Source organism: Ixodes scapularis, unplaced genomic scaffold (assembly GCF_016920785.2).
Source record: "Ixodes scapularis isolate PalLabHiFi unplaced genomic scaffold, ASM1692078v2 PGA_scaffold0__279_contigs__length_252992795, whole genome shotgun sequence".
NCBI classification, from domain to species: domain Eukaryota; kingdom Metazoa; phylum Arthropoda; class Arachnida; order Ixodida; family Ixodidae; genus Ixodes; species Ixodes scapularis.
The window spans coordinates 252,958,559-252,980,511 of NW_024609835.1; the positions used below are offsets into that span (position 1 = coordinate 252,958,559).

General features: G+C 45.4%; 1 pseudogene; it reads left to right on the forward strand.

Annotated features, from left to right (window-relative positions):
- The first annotated feature begins 4,143 nt into the window (after positions 1-4,143).
- Positions 4,144-21,299, forward strand: LOC115318959 (annotated as a pseudogene).
- Positions 21,300-21,953: the final 654 nt, after the last annotated feature.

Below are 21,953 nucleotides of genomic sequence, written 5' to 3' on the forward strand. Positions count from 1 at the left end.
TTTCAAATAGAAGGAAAAGACAAAAGAGAATGTCTCAAAACATTGTGACGTTCTCCTCTGCTATTTTTTACTTCGACTTGAAAATTTAATATTTCCGCACCACAATCTCAGGTGCTACATTGTGATTAATTTTCTTCCAATATTTTAAACCGACCGAGAAGTAGCGAGAGTTCCCCAGAACAAATGAAGCGATGCGTCGTCTGCTCAGGTTTCTGGCAAAAGTAGAATATTCCTCTCCGTATTTCGTCGGAGGTGACAAAGCATCATTTCGTGATACAAATTTAACAAAACCAAATTTGGGGAATGTACTTTGAAGTCGGGAATCGGTACTTTCCTCGGAAAGTACCAGGAAAAAATACTTTAAGTAAAGTACATGTACATACTCAGAGAATGTACTTCAAGTAAAGTACAAGTTTCCTAAACCTACTTGAAGTAGTACTTTAAGTACAATGTGCTTAAAGTACTTCCCAACACTGCATACGATATTGAATTAGTCAAATCCAAGCGTGTAGGGACTTCACTTCGTGCAGTGCTGCGGGTCAGTACAGCTATAAAGGGATAAGAAGTGTTCGATTTTAGCTTTTCAACGGCGTCTCCTAGTTTTACCTCGCGTACTCGGGCGTATTAAGAAAAACGGCAATTGTAAAAAAAAAGCATTTCGTCAATGGACGCATAAAACAACTAACAAACTTGCTGACACGCAACACTACTGTAAAGTTGCAAACTCGGTGTACGCGAACTTATTGGTTGTTACAGCGTGTTGACTCTTACATATGCAAGATCCCCAAGGTTCGCAGCGTCGAGATTCTGGGTACTGGTTTGTCCACGAACCTCGAAACGCTAACAGGAAGGCTCGAGCACAAAAATAAACAAGCATATGCGTCAAGACCAGCTTTACGTATGGTTCGGGCTTGTGGTGAAGCTTAGAGGTCTGGCCATTTAGGTTAGTTTAGAGGACCAAAACGATGCTCTCTGGGGCCAGGAAACATCAGATAAGGGTTGTTTATAATCCACGCTCTGTGTATGATCTTTTCTCGAGATGTCGATCGAAACCGAAACCATGCCGCTCTCCTCCCTGGCCAACGTAACGCATTCTTTTTTTTTTTGCATTTCGCCGACAACATACTAGTCTACAACTACTACTGTTGTTATGTATGACGAGAATAAAAGGGGGGAAGGAGAGGGCCAATTGTGGATGCGCACCGGGCGCCTGGCAACTCTCTGGCCGATTATGTTTCGGCTTGGTGAGCATCATTGGACGGTAGCGCTCACGTGACAGAAGCACCGCTAGATGCACCTCCATCAGCGCTTCAAGCGGCTCTTATAGCCCCCGTCTTGGGTCCCGCAAACAGCTGCACACACGCACGGTCTGCTGCTCATCGAACGCGCGTTTACGCGCCGTCTTTTCCACGCGGTTACCGACGCCAAAAGCAAAGAAGTTGTGTAATTAGTGGCACAATGCCTGCCTGTTGCGCTTTTGGGTGCAGCGCAGCAGGTCGGAGGAAGGAAAAAGACTCTTTCCGATCCCGTTTGGAAAGAACGCAACTGTAAGACAGAGGAAGAAGGCTTGGCTGGCCATAGGAAAACGGAACGATTTCCAGCCCACTGCGACAAGCAAGCTTTGTGAGGCGAGTTCCGATTACAGCTGGTTCGCGTATCGCTTGTTTCCTCGCTGTCGAACAGGCGTCAACTGTGTTGTAATAACGTCGTTTTATTGTTGCGTATGTTTAAATAACGTTATGTTGAACACCTGAACATTAAAGGGGTACGGAAACAAAAATTGAAATATTCAAATTTCGTTCGGAAATGAGTCAAGCATGACGGATAATAACCGTAAATGATAATCGCACGTTTGTATTTTGAACGACTGGCTCTAGTTTTCGTTCCAAATGGTGCACTCGAGGAAGCGCTCGAAGAGAAGCGAGCGGAGAGCGCGATGCGTCATGGGATGTCCGGCGGAAACAAAAACAGAAAGAAAAGATTTCCCGTCTTCAAGTAACGTTCAAGTTAAACATATGTTTTAGTTGTATTTGAAACATTAGTATAACGTCCCACTAAAACATATGTTATATGTTGTGTTATTAGCGTTAACGTAACATCACATATGTAACTGTCAAATAACGTTAAAAATAGAACATTCAAAAAATGATTTTGGAACATTTATTACTAACGTTATTTCTGTGTTAATAATGAAACGTTAATGTAACATCAGATATGCAACTGTCAAATAACGTTAAAAATAGAACATTACAATAATGATTTTGGAACATTTATTACTAACGTTATTTCTGTGTTAATAATGAAACGTTAATGTAACATCAGATATGCAACTGTCAAATAACGTTAAAAATAGAACATTACAATAATGATTTTAGAACCTTTATTACTAACGTTATTCCTGTGTTAATAATAAAACGATTCTGAAATGAAAACATACGCAACAATTGTGGACCATGAAACGATCCTGAAATAAAATTTCATCCACCGCACGTCGTAAAAGGTGTGAAAAGAAACACAGAAAGGCAAAAATAGAGAGCCAAAAAGAATTCTTTGCTATGGAACTTTTAAAAGAAAACCGGACTCTTTTGCGCCTTCTTTCCTTCGAAAGCTCTCTGCCTTTTCACTACGATGCATCCGCGGAACCGCAGAACGTCAACCGAATCCACGTCGCCTATAGGCTCCTTGCACTGACGTCATATCGCATACTTTTGAACACCATGTAAAAGGAGGAGAGCGAAGCTGCTTTTGTAAGAATTTTGAGTGACAGGTTAATTTTCTTTAATCTTCTGGGAGTAGAATAGCGGCGCCTGTGAAAATCCGGGTGGCACAAAGGAGGATCCTGATAAGAGGGCAGCTCCTTCTTCCCCTTTTCTCTGGAGGGTATCGGAAATGACGTAATGTGCAAGCCACGTATAGAGCCTACCTCACCAGCACTGCTATCTTAAACAATAAATAGCCGGCGGATGTTACCTAAAAGTTTTGTTAAATAATATTCAGATTCACATTTCGCAGCATACTTAGAGATGTGTCGAAAATTGCCAAATTTGATAATGCTCAGAGCCATATATAGGGGGAGAGTTTGGCCAGTGTGTGATCTCGCCGCTTTTCTAGCACCGCCCATCACGTGATGACAATGTACGTTCTGATTCGACACGTCGTCGCCTAGCAACATGATGCAAGTGTCACTTCCGGTAACATCCGGGACGCTCCATGCGCGCCAAAACAAACCGCCATTTTTAAGCATTCCACCCAGCCCATACGTATCGCGCTGCAGCCGCGTTCAAGTTTTTCGGCGACGGCGGCGTTTTGCTTCGTCTTTTTGCCGTGAACGGAAATGGAATGGCCGGCTGCTGTGCTGTCGGGTGCAGCAACAGCACTAAAAAAGGGTTCCGACTTTTCAAACTGCCAACAGACAAAGCACGGCGGAAAATATGGCTGGCAAAAATGAAGAAGGACAAGTGGAAACCCTCTGAACGAATGACACTGTGTGAGGTAAGTCGATTTTGTTATATTAAATATGTTCCCTATATTGACGGCGCGGAGTTCGCCAGAACAGTGGTATTTGAACTCGACTTAATTTGTAACTTGCTCCCGAGGTGGTAATAGCATGTAAACAAATCGGTGCTCCTTCGCGTACGTCCCACTCATGCAAGTTAGTGTGGTACTGATGTCGCTGGTCTGCCGCTGGCGGCTTTGTTTTTCTTGTTTCCCCTTTGCCGCGCGCTCCTTTGACCTTGTGTCAGTTGATGAAGGGTGGTCAAATATATAACCTGTTTGTCCAATTTCCGTCGAAGTGCCAACTGCTAAGGCAGTGGTTCCCAAATAGGGGTCCGCGGACCCCAGGTGGTCCGCGAAGCCACTTCTGGAATCCGCGAGACCCTCAACAAATTTTTTTTTTTTTTTTTAGTTGGCACGTTTTTTGTAGTTTGAAGCTCGAGTGTGCCACGTACTGATGAACTGACCAGAATGAAGTGATCTAGCACCTTTGTTTTATGTTTTTCTGCTACGTAGCAATAAAAGGCACCTGTTTCGTGCTCCATATGTGTTAACTTACTAACGTGTCCCCCCCCCCCCCCTCTCGCTGGAAAAGGTCCCCCATCACTGCCAGTGGTCCGCAAAGGGCCCCCGACACATCCATGGCTGAGAACCACTGTGCTAAGGCATTCAGGAGTGTTTCTGATCAGTGAACACAACCGAGCATGCCTAGATTAACTACGAGTTTTAATTTAATGGGACACTTTTAATAGGATCAGGTGGCTTTATCCAACGTGTAAGAATGGGTGTGGCAAAAATCATTGTGATCAATGTCTGCCTTTGCAGTTGAGCAAAACTAGCTTGATAAACCTCAATGAATTTGAGAGACTCGCACCTTTGTGACGATATATGTTTCCAATAAAACTTGACTTCTGGTTTCAGGTGCATTTCGAATCATCCCAGTTTGAAATGAATAGAGAAGATGGGTGGAGAAAACTTAAATCTACAGCCGTCCCGTCCTTATTTGCACACAATGCGCTCAAGAGACCTCTAAAGGAGAGGAAGCCGCCAAAGGAACGAGGTGCTACAAATGACAAAGTATGGTTATCCTTTGTTGTTACTGCTCATTACAAGTAATCAACCTGTTTCACGCAGTGATCTTTGCAAATGAGTGCATGCAACATTTCTTTTTCGTTGCTGATTTCCAATTGCAATAGTGTGGATAACATAATGGGCACAAAGGGACATAACCTCAAAATTATTTCTTACTAAATTTTTGCCCACGGGCTTCACCCACTGGCACTGAACTGCCTATGAATACTGACTCCGGGTTGGTTACACAGGTATCCTTGGCACTTGAGAAATGAGAACTGAATTAGTTTTCTGAAGAGAAACTGCAGTGTTATTAGACTACACTTTCAATCTCTGAAAATTCTCTGTAGCATACTTCGCCCAGACCATCAAGCGATTTCGATGCAGCTCGGACCTTGCTGTTGCTCCATGACTTTGACAACGCAGCTGATTCTGTGGTGAGATCATGAAACCTTATTCTTGCTTATTCAAGATGACCAACTTTCCTCTTACAACTTTGCCGTACTGATGCCATTCCTCGAAATCAATTGCTGTAGTTAGAGCCCACACCGGTGTCAACTGCTTCAGTTTGGTCACCACTGCCCAACACAGTGCAGCAAGTTACAGGGAACACCTTTCAGTCTGTGTTTAATTCATAAAATGTCTTCAAGTAGAGGCCTCGTTCTTTTTTTCTTGGCTGACTGCACCTCTCTAACCTATCACTTGGAACCTCTCTGCAGCCATCAGCATCTGATGGCTGCAGTTCTCCTATGCTGGTTGAGACCCTGCCTCTAGTCACAGATGTAAGAAATTCTGCTCAGCCTGCCATAATCAAGTCCTCCTACATAGAGATGATTTCCTTTCCCTCACATACTGACTTGTTTGTCGTGAAACTTCTCTGCAGCAGACGACATTTGCGGAGCCCATTCGTCCTGCGACATCCGGGACCCTACCTCTAGTCACAGACGTAAGCAATTCTGCTCAGCCTGCTGTAAGCAAGTCCTTCTACATAGAGATGACTTCCTTTCCTTCACGTGCTGACTTGTTCGTCGTGAAACTTCTCTGCAGCCGACATTTGCGGAGCCCATTCGTCCTGTGACATCCGGGACCCCACCTCTAGTCATAGACGTAAGCAATTCTGCTCAGCCTGCTGTAAGCAAGTCCTTCTACATAGAGGTGACTTCCTTTCCTTCACGTGCTCACTGCTGACTTGTTCGTCGTGAAAGTTCTCTGCAGCCGACATTTGTGGAGCCTGTTTGTCCTGCGACATCCGGGACCCTGCCTCTAGTCACAGAGGTAAGCAATTCTGCTCAGCCTGCTGTAAGCACGTCCTTCTACATAGAGATGACTTCCTTTCCTTCACGTGCTGACTTGTTCGTTGTGATACTTCTCTGCAGCCGACATTTGCGGAGCCTGTTCGTCCTGCGACATCCCGGACCTTACCTCTAGTCACAGACGTAAGCAATTCTGCTGAGCCTGCTGTAAGCAAGTCCTTCTGCATAGAGAGTGCTTCCTTTCCCTCACATACTGACTTGTTCGTCGTGAAACTTCTTTGCAGCCGACGGCGTTTGCGGAGCCCATTCGTCCTGCGACATCCCGGACCCTACCTCTTGTCACAGACGTAAGCAATTCTGCTCAGCCTGCTGTAATCAAGTCCTTCTACATAGAGATGACTTCCTTTCCTTCACGTGCTGATTTGTTCGTCGTGAAACTTCTCTGCAGCCGACATTTGTGGAGCCCATTCGTCCTGCGACATCCGGGACCCCACCTCTAGTCATAGACGTAAGCAATTCTGCTCAGCCTGCTGTAAGCAAGTCCTTCTACATAGAGATGACTTCCTTTCCTTCACGTGCTGACTTGTTCGTCGTGAAACTTCTCTGCAGCCGACATTTGCGGAGCCCATTCGTCCTGCGACATCCGGGACCCCACCTCTAGTCATAGACGTAAGCAATTCTGCTCAGCCTGCTGTAAGCAAGTCCTTCTACGTAGAGGTGACTTCCTTTCCTTCACGTGCTGACTTGTTCGTCGTGAAACTTCTCTGCAGCCGACGACGTTTGCGGAGCCCATTCGTCCTGCGACATCCGGGGCCCTACCTCTAGTCACAGACGTAAGCAATTCTGCTCAGCCTGCTGTAAGCACGTCCTTCTACATAGAGATGACTTCCTTTCCTTCACGTGCTGACTTGTTCGTCGTGAAACTTCTCTGCAGCCGACATTTGTGGAGCCTGTTCGTCCTGCGACATCCCGGACCTTACCTCTAGTCACAGACGTAAGCAATTCTGCTCAGCCTGTTGTAAGCAAGTCCTTCTGCATAGAGAGTGCTTCCTTTCCCTCACATACTGACTTGTTCGTCGTGAAACTTCTTTGCAGCCGACGACGTTTGCGGAGCCCATTCGTCCTGCGACATCCCGGACCCTACCTCTTGTCACAGACGTAAGCAATTCTGCTCAGCCTGCTGTAATCAAGTCCTTCTACATAGAAATGCCTTCCTTTCCTTCACGTGCTGACTTGTTTGTCGTGAAACTTCTCTGCAGCAGCCGACATTTGCGGAGCCCATTCGTCCTGCGACATCCGGGACCCTACCTCTAGTCATAGACGTAAGCAATTCTGCTCAGCCTGCTGTAAGAAAGTCCTTCTACATAGAGGTGACTTCCTTTCCTTCACGTGCTGACTTGTTCGTCGTGAAACTTCTCTGCAGCCGACGACGTTTGCGGAGCCCATTCGTCCTGCGACATTCGGGACCCCACCTCTAGTCACAGACGTAAGCAATTCTGCTCAGCCTGCTGTAAGCAATTCTGCTCAGCCTGCTGTAAGCAAGTCCTTCTACATAGAGATGACTTCCTTTCCTTCACGTGCTGACTTGTTTGTCGTGAAACTTCTCTGCAGCCGACGACGTTTGCGGAGCCCATTTGTCCTGCGACATCCGGGACCCTACCTCTAGTCATAGACGTAAGCAATTCTGTTCAGCCTGCTGTAAGCAAGTCCTTCTACCTAGAGATGACTTCCTTTCCTTCACGTGCTGACTTGTTTGTCGTGAAACTTCTCTGCAGCCGACGACATTTGTGGAGCCCATTCGTCCTGCGACATCCGGGACCCTACCTCTAGTCATAGACGTAAGCAATTCTGCTCAGCCTGCTGTAAGCAAGTCCTTCTACCTAGAGATGACTTCCTTTCCTTCACGTGCTGACTTGTTCGTCATGAAACTTCTCTGCAGCCGACGACATTTGTGGAGCCCATTCGTCCTGTGACATCCGGGACCCCACCTCTAGTCATAGACGTAAGCAATTCTGCTCAGCCTGCTGTAAGCAAGTCCTTCTACATAGAGGTGACTTCCTTTCCTTCACGTGCTCACTGCTGACTTGTTCGTCGTGAAAGTTCTCTGCAGCCGACATTTGTGGAGCCTGTTTGTCCTGCGACATCCGGGACCCTGCCTCTAGTCACAGAGGTAAGCAATTCTGCTCAGCCTGCTGTAAGCACGTCCTTCTACATAGAGATGACTTCCTTTCCTTCACGTGCTGACTTGTTCGTTGTGATACTTCTCTGCAGCCGACATTTGCGGAGCCTGTTCGTCCTGCGACATCCCGGACCTTACCTCTAGTCACAGACGTAAGCAATTCTGCTGAGCCTGCTGTAAGCAAGTCCTTCTGCATAGAGAGTGCTTCCTTTCCCTCACATACTGACTTGTTCGTCGTGAAACTTCTTTGCAGCCGACGGCGTTTGCGGAGCCCATTCGTCCTGCGACATCCCGGACCCTACCTCTTGTCACAGACGTAAGCAATTCTGCTCAGCCTGCTGTAATCAAGTCCTTCTACATAGAGATGACTTCCTTTCCTTCACGTGCTGACTTGTTCGTCGTGAAACTTCTCTGCAGCCGACATTTGTGGAGCCCATTCGTCCTGCGACATCCGGGACCCCACCTCTAGTCATAGACGTAAGCAATTCTGCTCAGCCTGCTGTAAGCAAGTCCTTCTACATAGAGATGACTTCCTTTCCTTCACGTGCTGACTTGTTCGTCGTGAAACTTCTCTGCAGCCGACATTTGCGGAGCCCATTCGTCCTGCGACATCCGGGACCCCACCTCTAGTCATAGACGTAAGCAATTCTGCTCAGCCTGCTGTAAGCAAGTCCTTCTACGTAGAGGTGACTTCCTTTCCTTCACGTGCTGACTTGTTCGTCGTGAAACTTCTCTGCAGCCGACGACGTTTGCGGAGCCCATTCGTCCTGCGACATCCGGGACCCTACCTCTAGTCACAGACGTAAGCAATTCTGCTCAGCCTGCTGTAAGCACGTCCTTCTACATAGAGATGACTTCCTTTCCTTCACGTGCTGACTTGTTCGTCGTGAAACTTCTCTGCAGCCGACATTTGTGGAGCCTGTTCGTCCTGCGACATCCCGGACCTTACCTCTAGTCACAGACGTAAGCAATTCTGCTCAGCCTGTTGTAAGCAAGTCCTTCTGCATAGAGAGTGCTTCCTTTCCCTCACATACTGACTTGTTCGTCGTGAAACTTCTTTGCAGCCGACGACGTTTGCGGAGCCCATTCGTCCTGCGACATCCCGGACCCTACCTCTTGTCACAGACGTAAGCAATTCTGCTCAGCCTGCTGTAATCAAGTCCTTCTACATAGAAATGCCTTCCTTTCCTTCACGTGCTGACTTGTTTGTCGTGAAACTTCTCTGCAGCAGACGACATTTGCGGAGCCCATTCGTCCTGCGACATCCGGGACCCTACCTCTAGTCATAGACGTAAGCAATTCTGCTCAGCCTGCTGTAAGAAAGTCCTTCTACATAGAGGTGACTTCCTTTCCTTCACGTGCTGACTTGTTCGTCGTGAAACTTCTCTGCAGCCGACGACGTTTGCGGAGCCCATTCGTCCTGCGACATTCGGGACCCCACCTCTAGTCACAGACGTAAGCAATTCTGCTCAGCCTGCTGTAAGCAATTCTGCTCAGCCTGCTGTAAGCAAGTCCTTCTACATAGAGATGACTTCCTTTCCTTCACGTGCTGACTTGTTTGTCGTGAAACTTCTCTGCAGCCGACGACGTTTGCGGAGCCCATTTGTCCTGCGACATCCGGGACCCTACCTCTAGTCATAGACGTAAGCAATTCTGCTCAGCCTGCTGTAAGCAAGTCCTTCTACCTAGAGATGACTTCCTTTCCTTCACGTGCTGACTTGTTTGTCGTGAAACTTCTCTGCAGCCGACGACATTTGTGGAGCCCATTCGTCCTGCGACATCCGGGACCCTACCTCTAGTCATAGACGTAAGCAATTCTGCTCAGCCTGCTGTAAGCAAGTCCTTCTACCTAGAGATGACTTCCTTTCCTTCACGTGCTGACTTGTTCGTCGTGAAACTTCTCTGCAGCCGACGACGTTTGCGGAGCCCGTTCGTCCTGCGACATCCCGGACCCTACCTCTAGTCGCAGACGTAAGCAATTCTGCTCAGCCTGCTGTAAGCAATTCTGCTCAGCCTGCTGTAAGCAAGTCCTTCTACATAGAGATGACTTCCTTTCCTTCACGTGCTGACTTGTTTGTCGTGAAACTTCTCTGCAGCCGACGACATTTGTGGAGCCCATTCGTCCTGCGACATCCGGGACCCTACCTCTAGTCATAGACGTAAGCAATTCTGCTCAGCCTGCTGTAAGAAAGTCCTTCTACATAGAGGTGACTTCCTTTCCTTCACGTGCTGACTTGTTCGTCGTGAAACTTCTCTGCAGCCGACGACGTTTGCGGAGCCCATTCGTCCTGCGACATCCGGGACCCCACCTCTAGTCACAGACGTAAGCAATTCTGCTCAGCCTGCTGTAAGCAATTCTGCTCAGCCTGCTGTAAGCAAGTCCTTCTACATAGAGATGACTTCCTTTCCTTCACGTGCTGACTTGTTTGTCGTGAAACTTCTCTGCAGCCGACGACGTTTGCGGAGCCCATTTGTCCTGCGACATCCGGGACCCTACCTCTAGTCATAGACGTAAGCAATTCTGCTCAGCCTGCTGTAAGCAAGTCCTTCTACATAGAGATGACTTCCTTTCCTTCACGTGCTGACTTGTTTGTCGTGAAACTTCTCTGCAGCCGACGACATTTGTGGAGCCCATTCGTCCTGCGACATCCGGGACCCTACCTCTAGTCATAGACGTAAGCAATTCTGCTCAGCCTGCTGTAAGAAAGTCCTTCTACATAGAGGTGACTTCCTTTCCTTCACGTGCTGACTTGTTCGTCGTGAAACTTCTCTGCAGCCGACGACGTTTGCGGAGCCCATTCGTCCTGCGACATCCGGGACCCCACCTCTAGTCACAGACGTAAGCAATTCTGCTCAGCCTGCTGTAAGCAATTCTGCTCAGCCTGCTGTAAGCAAGTCCTTCTACATAGAGATGACTTCCTTTCCTTCACGTGCTGACTTGTTTGTCGTGAAACTTCTCTGCAGCCGACGACGTTTGCGGAGCCCATTTGTCCTGCGACATCCGGGACCCTACCTCTAGTCATAGACGTAAGCAATTCTGCTCAGCCTGCTGTAAGCAAGTCCTTCTACATAGAGATGACTTCCTTTCCTTCACGTGCTGACTTGTTTGTCGTGAAACTTCTCTGCAGCCGACGACGTTTGCGGAGCCCATTTGTCCTGCGACATCCGGGACCCTACCTCTAGTCATAGACGTAAGCAATTCTGCTCAGCCTGCTGTAAGCAAGTCCTTCTACCTAGAGATGACTTCCTTTCCTTCACGTGCTGACTTGTTCGTCGTGAAACTTCTCTGCAGCCGACATTTGTGGAGCCTGTTCGTCCTGCGACATCCGGGACCCTACCTCTAGTCACAGACGTAAGCAATTCTGCTCAGCCTGCTGTAAGCAAGTCCTTCTACATAGAGATGACTTCCTTTCCTTCTTGTGCTGACTTGTTTGTCGTGAAACTTCTCTGCAGCCGACGACGTTTGCGGAGCCCGTTCGTCCTGCGACATCCCGGACCCTACCTCTAGTCGCAGACGTAAGCAATTCTGCTCAGCCTGCTGTAATAAAGTCCTTCTACTTAGAGAGTGCTTCCTTTCCTTCACGTACTGACTTGTTTGTCGTGAAACTTCTCTGCAGCCGACGACGTTTGCGGAGCCCATTCGTCCTGCGACATCCGGGACCCTACCTCTAGTCACAGACGTAAGCAATTCTGCTCAGCCTGCTGTAATCAAGTCCTTCTACATAGAGATGGCTTCCTTTCCCTCACTGACTTGTTCGTCATAAAACACCTCTGCAGCCGACAGCTTTCGCGGCGTCTGGTCCTCCTACGACGGCCACTAGGGCCCAGCCATTAGTCATGGATGTGAGAAATGCTGCTGAGCCTACGGTGAGGTCGCAGTATAAACTTCTATTTTGTTTAGACGCCTTTGTTTAGGCACTGACCTAAGTCCTTTCAAACCTCTCTGCAGCTGATAGCATTAACGCTGCCAACAAGCGTGCTTGCCGTCCCTGGTTGTTCCACGCTTACACTCCCCAAGCAGAGTCCATCTACTTCAACTGCCACGGTGATTACAAATGTCCAATTTTCTCTGGCACCTATATGAATTGTCTCATCATGCAATAATATAACTTTGTCAGTTTTTGTTTTGTAGCACTACATATTGAGCATTTTTATTTGTCATGGTTCTGATATTTTAACTATGCTATAATTCTTGCAGAGCACGTCACCTATTACACCAGATCTGATGAGCCAGCTCAAGGAGAGAATTCAGCAACTTGAACGGCAGAGCAGAATGCTAAAGCGTCGCAATCTCTCCTTAATACGTGCGAAGGAAAACCTTGAATCAAACCTGAGGGGCCTGTTTAATGACGACCAAATTCTCTTCCTCTCACGGCGTGGAAAGACTCAAGTCAAGTGGTCACCACAGACGATCAAAGATTCTCTCCAGATTCATTTTTCCTGTGGAAACACCGGCTACAATGTGCTTCGTTCCAAACAACAGCCTTACCCATCAACAAGGACGATGAGGCGGCGACTAGAAGGTTAGCAATTTATTATATTGTAACAGTATTTTTTTATTTAATTGATTCAGCAAGAACGTAGTGCACAATACATGTAAAGCTATCACGTCTTGCTTTAAGGAGCAGCATTTCTTTACGATGCAAAAAGAAATCTGCATAAAAATACTTGAAATTTTTTTTAAAGAAAAAATGTATGCCATTTTTCTTTTTAGTTTAGAGGAAAAATGCAGAACTTTGGTGTAATGCAACAAGACACTCATATTCTACACACTCAAGTATTTTCATAAATACCAGAAAGCTTGCTTTCTTTTGCAGTCTGCTCGAGATTATGATTCAGCTGTCACTGCATTGATGTGGTGTTCCTCCATGGTCTAGGCATCAAGTTTGAACCCGGCATCCTGGGCGAGATCTTCGTGCTACTCAAAGCTAAAGTCTCCCATCTTCGTGAAGAGGAGCGGAAGTGCGTACTTATGATAGACGAGATGGCTATCCAAGACAAGTTTGAGTACGACACTTCGACAGGGTGCATCCGAGGGTGGACGACGTTGACAGTTCCTGGGGTGCCTAAGGACACTCTGAGGAAGGCCACTCACGCCCTCGTTTTTATGCTTGGAGGCGCCTCATCAAGATGAAAACAGGTGGTAGCATACCACTACAGAGGTTGGTAACTCGTTTCAAGTGGCATGCGAGCAAGCTTGTCACCTTCCTTAGATCTGTGAATTTACCGCATTCAATGCTTCAGGTATTTGTTTTTAGACCACTCAGTCACTTATTTAGTGCGGAGTGGCCAGAGGTACGAGTGTAGTGCTTTAAAGTGATACTGAAACGAAATTTCAAGCTCACAAAACTAGGCGGGACGCTGCAAAATCCAAATACATCACTCATACGCTGATATCTCCAACGGATCGCCGTATTTTTGGAAAAGAAGCATGCGATTGAACACGGCCGACGAGACAAGTCACGTCACATTTCTCATTCGCACTCCTCGATACGCCCCGTCGATCTGGTGAACCGAAGCGAGGCCGCTTCCCCTCATTCTCTTATTTTCGAGGAAGGCAATGACGGCATAGCCTCATTGCCCTTGCTTGATCGCGCTCTTGTTTTCCTTAAGTATAGCCATCTGTTTGAGATATGGATGTATAAGTGAGGTTTTGGAGTTCATAGTGTCCCGTTCTATGCTTCTGCGACCTTATTTTGTGAAATCCAAATTTCAGTTCAGTATCCCTTTAAATGACTTTTTTTTATAAATGCATTTCGTGACATAGGGAATTTTATTTTCACAATACGCATGAAGTTTTTCCATTTTAAGATATTAGTTCCATTGGTCATTATGTGTGTCAGGGGTTCATTGAGCTATAAAAGGTTGTGTCTGTGTTCCTTACAGTTAAAGTATAAGATTTCCTTATGTTGAAACACTATGCCCAATAATGCCCCTAGCCCACAACTGTAGTTGCTCATTTTTGAATGCTTGAGTAGCTCTACTTTCAATGGCAGTACATATGGTACAGGATCCTAGAAGACTGCAATGTCACCAGTCACATCTACCATGAAATCAGCTAAAAACCTGAACTTAAAATTGGGGTATTCAATTTTATTTTTGTACTCCCTTTCTTTTTCTATTACGTTGTTTTATACAGAATGTTTCTCAAAACGTGAACCAAATTGTTTCTGTGAAAAGTGTGCATCGCACAAAAAAAGTGTCAATGGGGTATTGGTTTCTGCCAAAGGGCCCATCTGAAAAAATAATAGCATTCAGTATAATTTGTTTATAAAAAAATTTTGAAAATTAGTTTTTTAACTATTAAGTTAAAGGTATGACGAGAACTCATTTTATAATGATATAAGGCGCACGGAGCATTTTCCGACTTTCCGGGAGAAAAAAAAGGTTAATTTGAATGCTTTACTAGGTTTCGGTTTCTTTCGGAGCGCAATCTTTGTGCTATCGATCTGCCCTCCGGTGGCCGAGGTGCGCAGTGCATGTGAGCCGCACTTCCTTTCATTCTACGGTTGAGGCAAGACGTCAGCTGCGTGCCTCAGCAAAGATTGCATTTCGATGGGAAACTAAAACATAAACGCATTCAAATTGGCCTTTTCCTTCAGAACGTCATAAAATGTTGTGATGCCTGATGTTTTTCTAAAATGAGTTGATCTATACCCGTTTTCACTTCAAGAAAAACACAAGTTTTGCGCAATATTCATACGCAGCGCGAAGTAGTTCTTACGAGATTTGGTTGTTCTTACGAGATTTGGTTGTCGGAGGAAAAAGCGATGCCTTTGGCGTTTCAGACTAGTGTGGCTTTATAAGATAGCATAAATCTAATTTCGAATTCACCTATATATCTTTATTCTCCACAGAAACGGGGAAATAGAAAATGCTCTGCAAGGTGCCGGACTTTTTTTACGACGGTCCTTGAGGTGAAAACGGGTATAGTTATTTTAGATTTTAAAAGGTAATTTCTCTAAATCAATTAATAAACTAATTAGGCTGAACATCATTAGTTTTTTTCAAATGGGCCCTTTGGCAGGGACGAATACAACCTGCCCGTTTTCTCTGTGAGGTGAATACTTTTCGCAGGAACAATTTGGCTCGCATTTTGAGAAACACCCTGTATGCATTCCTCAGCTCAGGGGATGTTTACCATTTTCTACAATCAGAAGAGTGAGCTTGCAAATCTTATTTTCAGATGTTTCCAAAAAGTTGGCTAATATTTAACAAATGAAACTAACCTTTATATTCTAACAAATAAAATGACCAGAAGTACCTATCACAGACATTGACTGGACAAGAATCGAAGGGCACCTACATGAAGCATGTAAGCTCCTTCTCGAGCTTGCTGCCTATCGCTCGGCACACTTAAAGGGGCAGTGCAGTGATTTTAACGTTGAAAGAATTTGCACCTCGTATTTTCCTCACCGTTTTTGTTTTTGGCACAAGTGAGACACAATGCACCACTTTTCTCCTAAATAGTGTGATTCCACTGCGTAATCGCAAAGGAAAAATCACATAATTTCCTGATGTGCAGCTGCAAATAGCGATCACGAGAACCAAGGTGTCTCATCAGGAAAACAGGCGTAAGTGAACCAAACCATCGCCTCTCCGCTGCTAGACCCCCCCCCCCCCCCCCCCCCCCTGTCATCCCCATGGCAAACTGTCTTTTGCCTCGATCGCTTGCCGTGATCTTTGGCGATGCTAATTCTTGAAGAGTCCATTATTTATTTATTTATTTATACTAGTGGTCCTTGTTCAGTACCATTGTAGGAATGGTTGCATTCATGACATTACAAATGACACTAATATGTCACGAAAAGAAAAACATGCAAGCAAGTACAAACAACATTTTCACTCAACATTAAAATGGTTTCGTACACAACCAAGAAATGAAATTAGGAAACTAGAGCTCTTTATTTCAGCGGGCAAGTTATTCCAATCTTTGAAAGTGCGAGGAAAATATGAGTATTGGAAAGCATTATTTTGCGGCAATGGCTCAATAATATAATACGAATCTTGGTTATATGTATTGGAACGTGCAGAAAATGAAATGTACTTGTCCCGATTGATGTTGATCATGCCATGAATTACCTGGAAGAGCAGTTTCTATCTGTTAATAGTATTTTTTGTGCTAAGGGTTGATAATTGTGCTTTATTTTAAGTAACTTACGAACTGAAGCATGCCTGTTATATACCCCATAGATGAATCTAACTGCTTTTCTTTGTACCATTTCCAGCCTATTGATGTCTTTTTTCGTGCAAGAAAACCATATGTCGGGGTACCTCTCAACACTCACACGCGAGTGCAATTACACTCGCGTGTTCTCGGAAGGAGTGCCGGATGTCCTGGGGACAGAACCCAACGGGAAACTATGTGGTCCCTACCTTGACGTCACCCGCAAGACGGTGCGAGTGTTTAGAGGTACCCCGACATATGGCTTTCTGTTCTTTATTTAGATATCGAGGAATCATTCCCACGATCGTTCAAAGTCCAAAAATCATTGCATTGCCCGTTTGAATAACATTAGAGCATCACCAGGTGCAGCTTGATCATTGCTGCAGATGCCTTAAGGGGATACTGAACTGAAAGCTGGATTTCGCAAAATTAGGCCACAGAGGTATTGAGCGGGACGCTACGAACCACAAAACATCACTTGTACATCTATAGCTCAAATGGATGGCAGTACTTTCGGAAAAAAAGGGCATGATTATGGCCAGGTCTATGACGTAATTGTTCTGGAACATTTGAGAATGAGGGGAAGCAGCCTCGCTTCGGTTCACAAACTTGACAAGACGTAGCGAGGAGGAGAGGGAATGAAAATCGTGATGTGACTCGTCTTGTTGGCCTCTTCGGACGTGCTCGATCGTGCACTTCTTTTCCAAAAGTACGGCGATCCGTTGGAGATATTGCTGTAAGAGTGATGTTTTTTGGGTTTTGCAGCGTCCCGCCTATTGGGCAGGAAATCGAACTTTGGGGGCGCTCTAACCCGTTTGTTGTCCCCCACCCTCGGTGTTTACTCAACACAAGGCCTGTGCACATGCCCACAGGCCTTATGGACATGTCCATGTCACCTTCTACAATAGAGCGCGGGGCAGAGTTTAATGTAAAAATACTAACAATCGACGAAGCGACGTTAAGTGCCGGATCTATCCTCAGAGAATGCGAGCTTGACCCACTTCGGCTTTTGTGCAGAGCTGGGACCGTGCATGCTGCATTGTTCATGCAGGCCGAAGTGGAAACAAAAGACCCCTCCACCCCCTCACGAGAGAACAAGAACTGCAGCCGAACGCTGACGCCGCGTTCGGTGATGTTGGCTGAGCGCTGAATCATTGTAAATGTTGTCCCCATCCGTGTAGTTTTAAAGTTAACCGCTTGGGGCGTCACGATCGCTCCTCCTCCCCAATTCGTTCAGCTTCGTTTCATGAGCTCAAAATTTCGGTTCAGTATCCCTTTAAGCAGTGGGTGAAATAACTGCAAGATGTATTTTTAGTTCTCGTGACCAGCTCTATCGGGACAGTACCTAGTGTTTCGACCAAATCACTTCAGCATCTCTTCGTCAGCCTTGCTTGTCACTTTTACATGTGAAAACCAAAGTCCGTGAATATGTACAGAAAAAAAAGCGCAGACGTAAGACATGGATACAGCAGTGGCCATGAGATGTCATTTAAATTTACTTCAAAATGCACATATGTAAAAGAAGGAACTGTTATAAGACAAAGTCAGGACATGCCTTTGTCAAGTCACTCCCCACCACATTGTCACAGAATTGTCCTCAGTTTGTGACTGGAACTATAGCATTAATGCAGATGTCGGGACTGAATGTAAGCGGACTTCTCTGGCCAAACTGTGGAGATGTTTGGCCTACATTTTTATGTTCCTAAACTTTTAAAGGGACAACTGCATCTGTTGTGATGCACATGTGCACATTGTACACATGTACATCCTATGACAGTGCAGTATGGGATGATTTTATGAAGGCATCTCCTGCCTCGGTTTTTTTGTCTTGTCTTTTATATATAGTTCATATTTTTTAGTAAAGGAAATAGTCAGTGCCGTCTCTGTGTCTTCGTGCCGTTTTGAATTCTTTGACATGTACCGGCTCTCCCAACTACAATCACAGTGACATTCATGCAGTTAATTTCACATAAATTGCAAGCCTTTCCACCCGTTTTGTGCATGCTGAATTAGACTTGTGATAGAGGCAAAGATGGCATCACGGCACCGATCAAGCTCTACTGCTGGGCACTCTCTTCGTCGTCCCCATACAGCTGGTCATGTGGCGTATTAATCCCTTATCCTCTGGGTGAGATATGTGCATAGATCAGGAAACGGTCCTGGGATACAAGACTCGCACTTGAGGGGGACATCAGGAAAAACCTTCCTTTGATTCTAATCCTGTCATTGACTGCAGCGAAATTATTTCTACTAATTTTCATGCATGCAAACTAACCAGAATCATGTATATGTGCTTGACAATGTTAGTGAAAATAATAAGCATTTTGTATTGCCATTTTCAGTGCTGTCATTTTTTCCTGGGATATAGTGACTAACCACGTCGTCCACGAGCAACCATCTAACATACAGATTTCAAACATATGCACCGTGTAGCACTTCAGACTGCTCACAATTCACTGCGGTCGCAACAGAAAATAAAGCTGGGTGCGACATCATAGGGATTGAGAGTGAGCCAACTGGTAGACGTGGGTATGAAAACCACTGCCACCCATCGTGTGGAGAACCCTGCCTTGTATATGAGGGTTGTAATACGGTCATGTCTCGTTAATATGGATGCCTCTGTTCCCCAAAAAGTTGTTTACAATGCAAGTTGTCAATAATAACAAGACAAGGAGGAATGTATTCACGCAGTCCGTCCCCAAACACTGTGTCGAGTCCATATTAACGACACATGACTATATTTTAAAGTGACAGCATAGAAACGGAGCAAAGGAGATTACACAGAGTAGACATTTAAAGATGACGAGCATTGAGGGGGAGAAAAGGGGTAGCAGTAGTGTTCACAAGGCTGCTGGAAGGGAATGATTAAACAACCTATGACCAGTGATAGGTGGGACGTTTGTTCTGGTTTAACATGCGAACAGCACGAACAGGGGGTAACAGAACAAAACTGAACAGGTTCTCATTTTTGTTTGTCGGCTGTCCTAAACTTGCTTTCCGTTCCAATCTTTTTTTTTTTAAATAAAATAAAGTTAATCTAACATTTTTTATAAGTATATCACAAGCATGTTAGTATAAGCTTCATTCCAAGATTTAGCGGAAATTATGCCAAGTATGAAAGGGAACGCAAGGAGCAGTATGGAAACCCAATCAAGGACAGGGTGATATTAATTTACAGTGCAAACCACAGCCAGAGAATCCAATACTTGTGATTGATCTACCTGCTGCATTCCCGTGTATCCATTCATACACAAGACATGCACAGAGTACCTACAAAATGTCCTTGCATATCAACCTCCAGGTGGCTCATACAGTGGAAAAGATGCATCAGTGGTAACACTGGCGATTATTGAAGAATGTCACCAGATTGGCCTGACCGTCGTAGCCATCACCACAGATATGGGATCCTGCAACCGCTCGATGTGGCTGGCGTTTGGCATCACCGCTGGAAGGCACAGTGTTGTGTCAAATGGCATTTGGCATCCTAGCATACCAGATCAGAGAATTGTGTTCTTAGCAGATGTTCCACACCTTATTAAGAACCTTAGTGGTCACCTGCTCCGTAACCAGACGATCACACTCTCAGAGGACACAGTTAAAAAGAATCGGCTGCCCTCCGCAAAGTGTCATTGGAACCAGTGCGCAGGCTTGCAAAGTTCCAAGAGGACCAAACTTTTAAACCAGCACCAAAACTGAGAAAGGAAGTACTTGAGCCCAACCATTTCGAAAAAATGAAAGTGAGCACAGCCATGCACGTGATCAGCCACTCTACCGCTGCTGCCCTACGATATATGGTTGATGTCCATGGGTGGGATCGCACTATCTTGACTACGGCCTGGTTCCTGGAGCAGGCGAACCACTGGTTCGACCTCATGTCAAGTAGACATCCTGTCCTAGCATTGAGCACAAAGAATCCGGAAAACCATCAGAAGGCATTGTCTTTTTTGGAGGACTTCAGGGAGATGATTCTGAATGCGAGAATTGGCGATGGCACCTTCAAGCCCGTCCAAACAGGCATTCTCTTGTCAACAACCTCCATCCTTGAACTGCAACAACTGCTGCTCCGTGAGCAGAATTTTGAGTTTGTTCTCACTTCGAGGTTCACTCAGGACAGCCTAGAGAATTTCTTCTCGGCCGTTCGACTTCGTAACTCCATGCCAACACCCATGGAGTTCAAGATGGCATTAAAAATAATAACTCTCTCACAGTATTTTAGACCCGTGAATAACACATCCTACGAAAATGATTCAGAAGCATTTTTCCTTGCTGACCTCCAAGACCTGAACGTCAAAAGTGCTGCAATACCAAGCGAGACCGAGACAGCCGAAGTCGAAGTGGCAGAGATGATGCTAAGCGAGCAACATTCTTTTGAGTACTATGCCGGCTATGTTGCTTCTCGAGTAGTAAAAAACAATGCCCTCTGTAACAACTGCATAAGAGCAGTCCGCAGTGACAGCACCACAGATCTTGATCCCTTAACAAATATGAAAGAATATAACGTGGGTGCACTAACACACATCACAGAAGCAGCTCGGAAGATTCTTTTTACATGTGAGAATATCTTTAGGGCTCGTATAGGAGAGCTGGAGAGAGGGACAAAAATTGTCGCACTGCTGTGTCGGGCAATGATGAAGGGCTGTGGCAATATTGAGCTGCCAGATTGCCACCAAGCAAAGGAGAAGTTGGTGAGGCACTTCTGCCGTTCAAGAATTCAACTATATCTAAAAGAGAAAGGAGTCAAGGAAGGAGTAAACAAGATGACAGCTGCACAGGCAGGCTCCAGTAAAAGCATGGCTGCTCCTCGGAGGCGTTACATATAGTAGCCTTGTTGGGTGGTAGTTACAGTCGCCATAATTTAAGGGTGAGCATATCATGTCGCTGTCAGCACATCCAAGCGGACCCTCCTAAATAAAGCAGGCAAAAATGCAGAGAAGACAGTGCTGCGAAGACATTTACTGTTGTGCCAATTCGCAAGTGTTGTGAGAAAGCACTCTCAATACCAATCTAATGACACTATGTTCACCCTTACACTGAAAGCAACTGCATACAAATTATTCTTGTATATAGCAACACTTCATTAAATATTTCTTTACAATGTTGCACAATATGTTACATTCCTTCATTTCTGCCCGAAGCCAATGTCTTGTATTCCTTATAGTTTGACAACTGTTTTACAGCATAACAAAATTGTGAGGAGTACAAAATGGAACTTGGGTTTTGTGACCACCAAAATAAAACAAATTAAATAAAGCAAGTGCCTTTTATGGATTATGTCCGGACCATGTCTTTTACCCTTTAATCTTTTTTTGTATTGTGAATATGTGTAAAATAGACACGCATCAATGCCGTGCACAGACCATTTCCCACAAAATCTTGCATATATTTTGCTTGCATACACAAAGTATTGTGAAGACTTTTTAAAGAAAATTACAAGGAAAATGCCTTGTCGAAAATGTAATAGAGCAGTTTTACATTTACATCATCGGTCAGTTGCAATAGCAAGAATCTGGTGACGCCCCTACAACTGTTTTCACAGATCGGAGATAACTGTTTAAATTACATTTACATTGTCAACAATATACAAAGAGAAGCTTCAGCCGGACGTCAGACAAAACATGAGCGTAAGGTGATCTTTCGCGGTAATAACTTTCCTATTAGGCTCGTCTCGGTGCGCTTCAATACGTCAAAGGGATTGCTGTTATGATGATAATGCAATTAAATGCAAAGGTGCAAGCGGTATTGCGGTATCTGCTTGAGCATGTCGCTTTGAAAGACGCCGATACTGCTA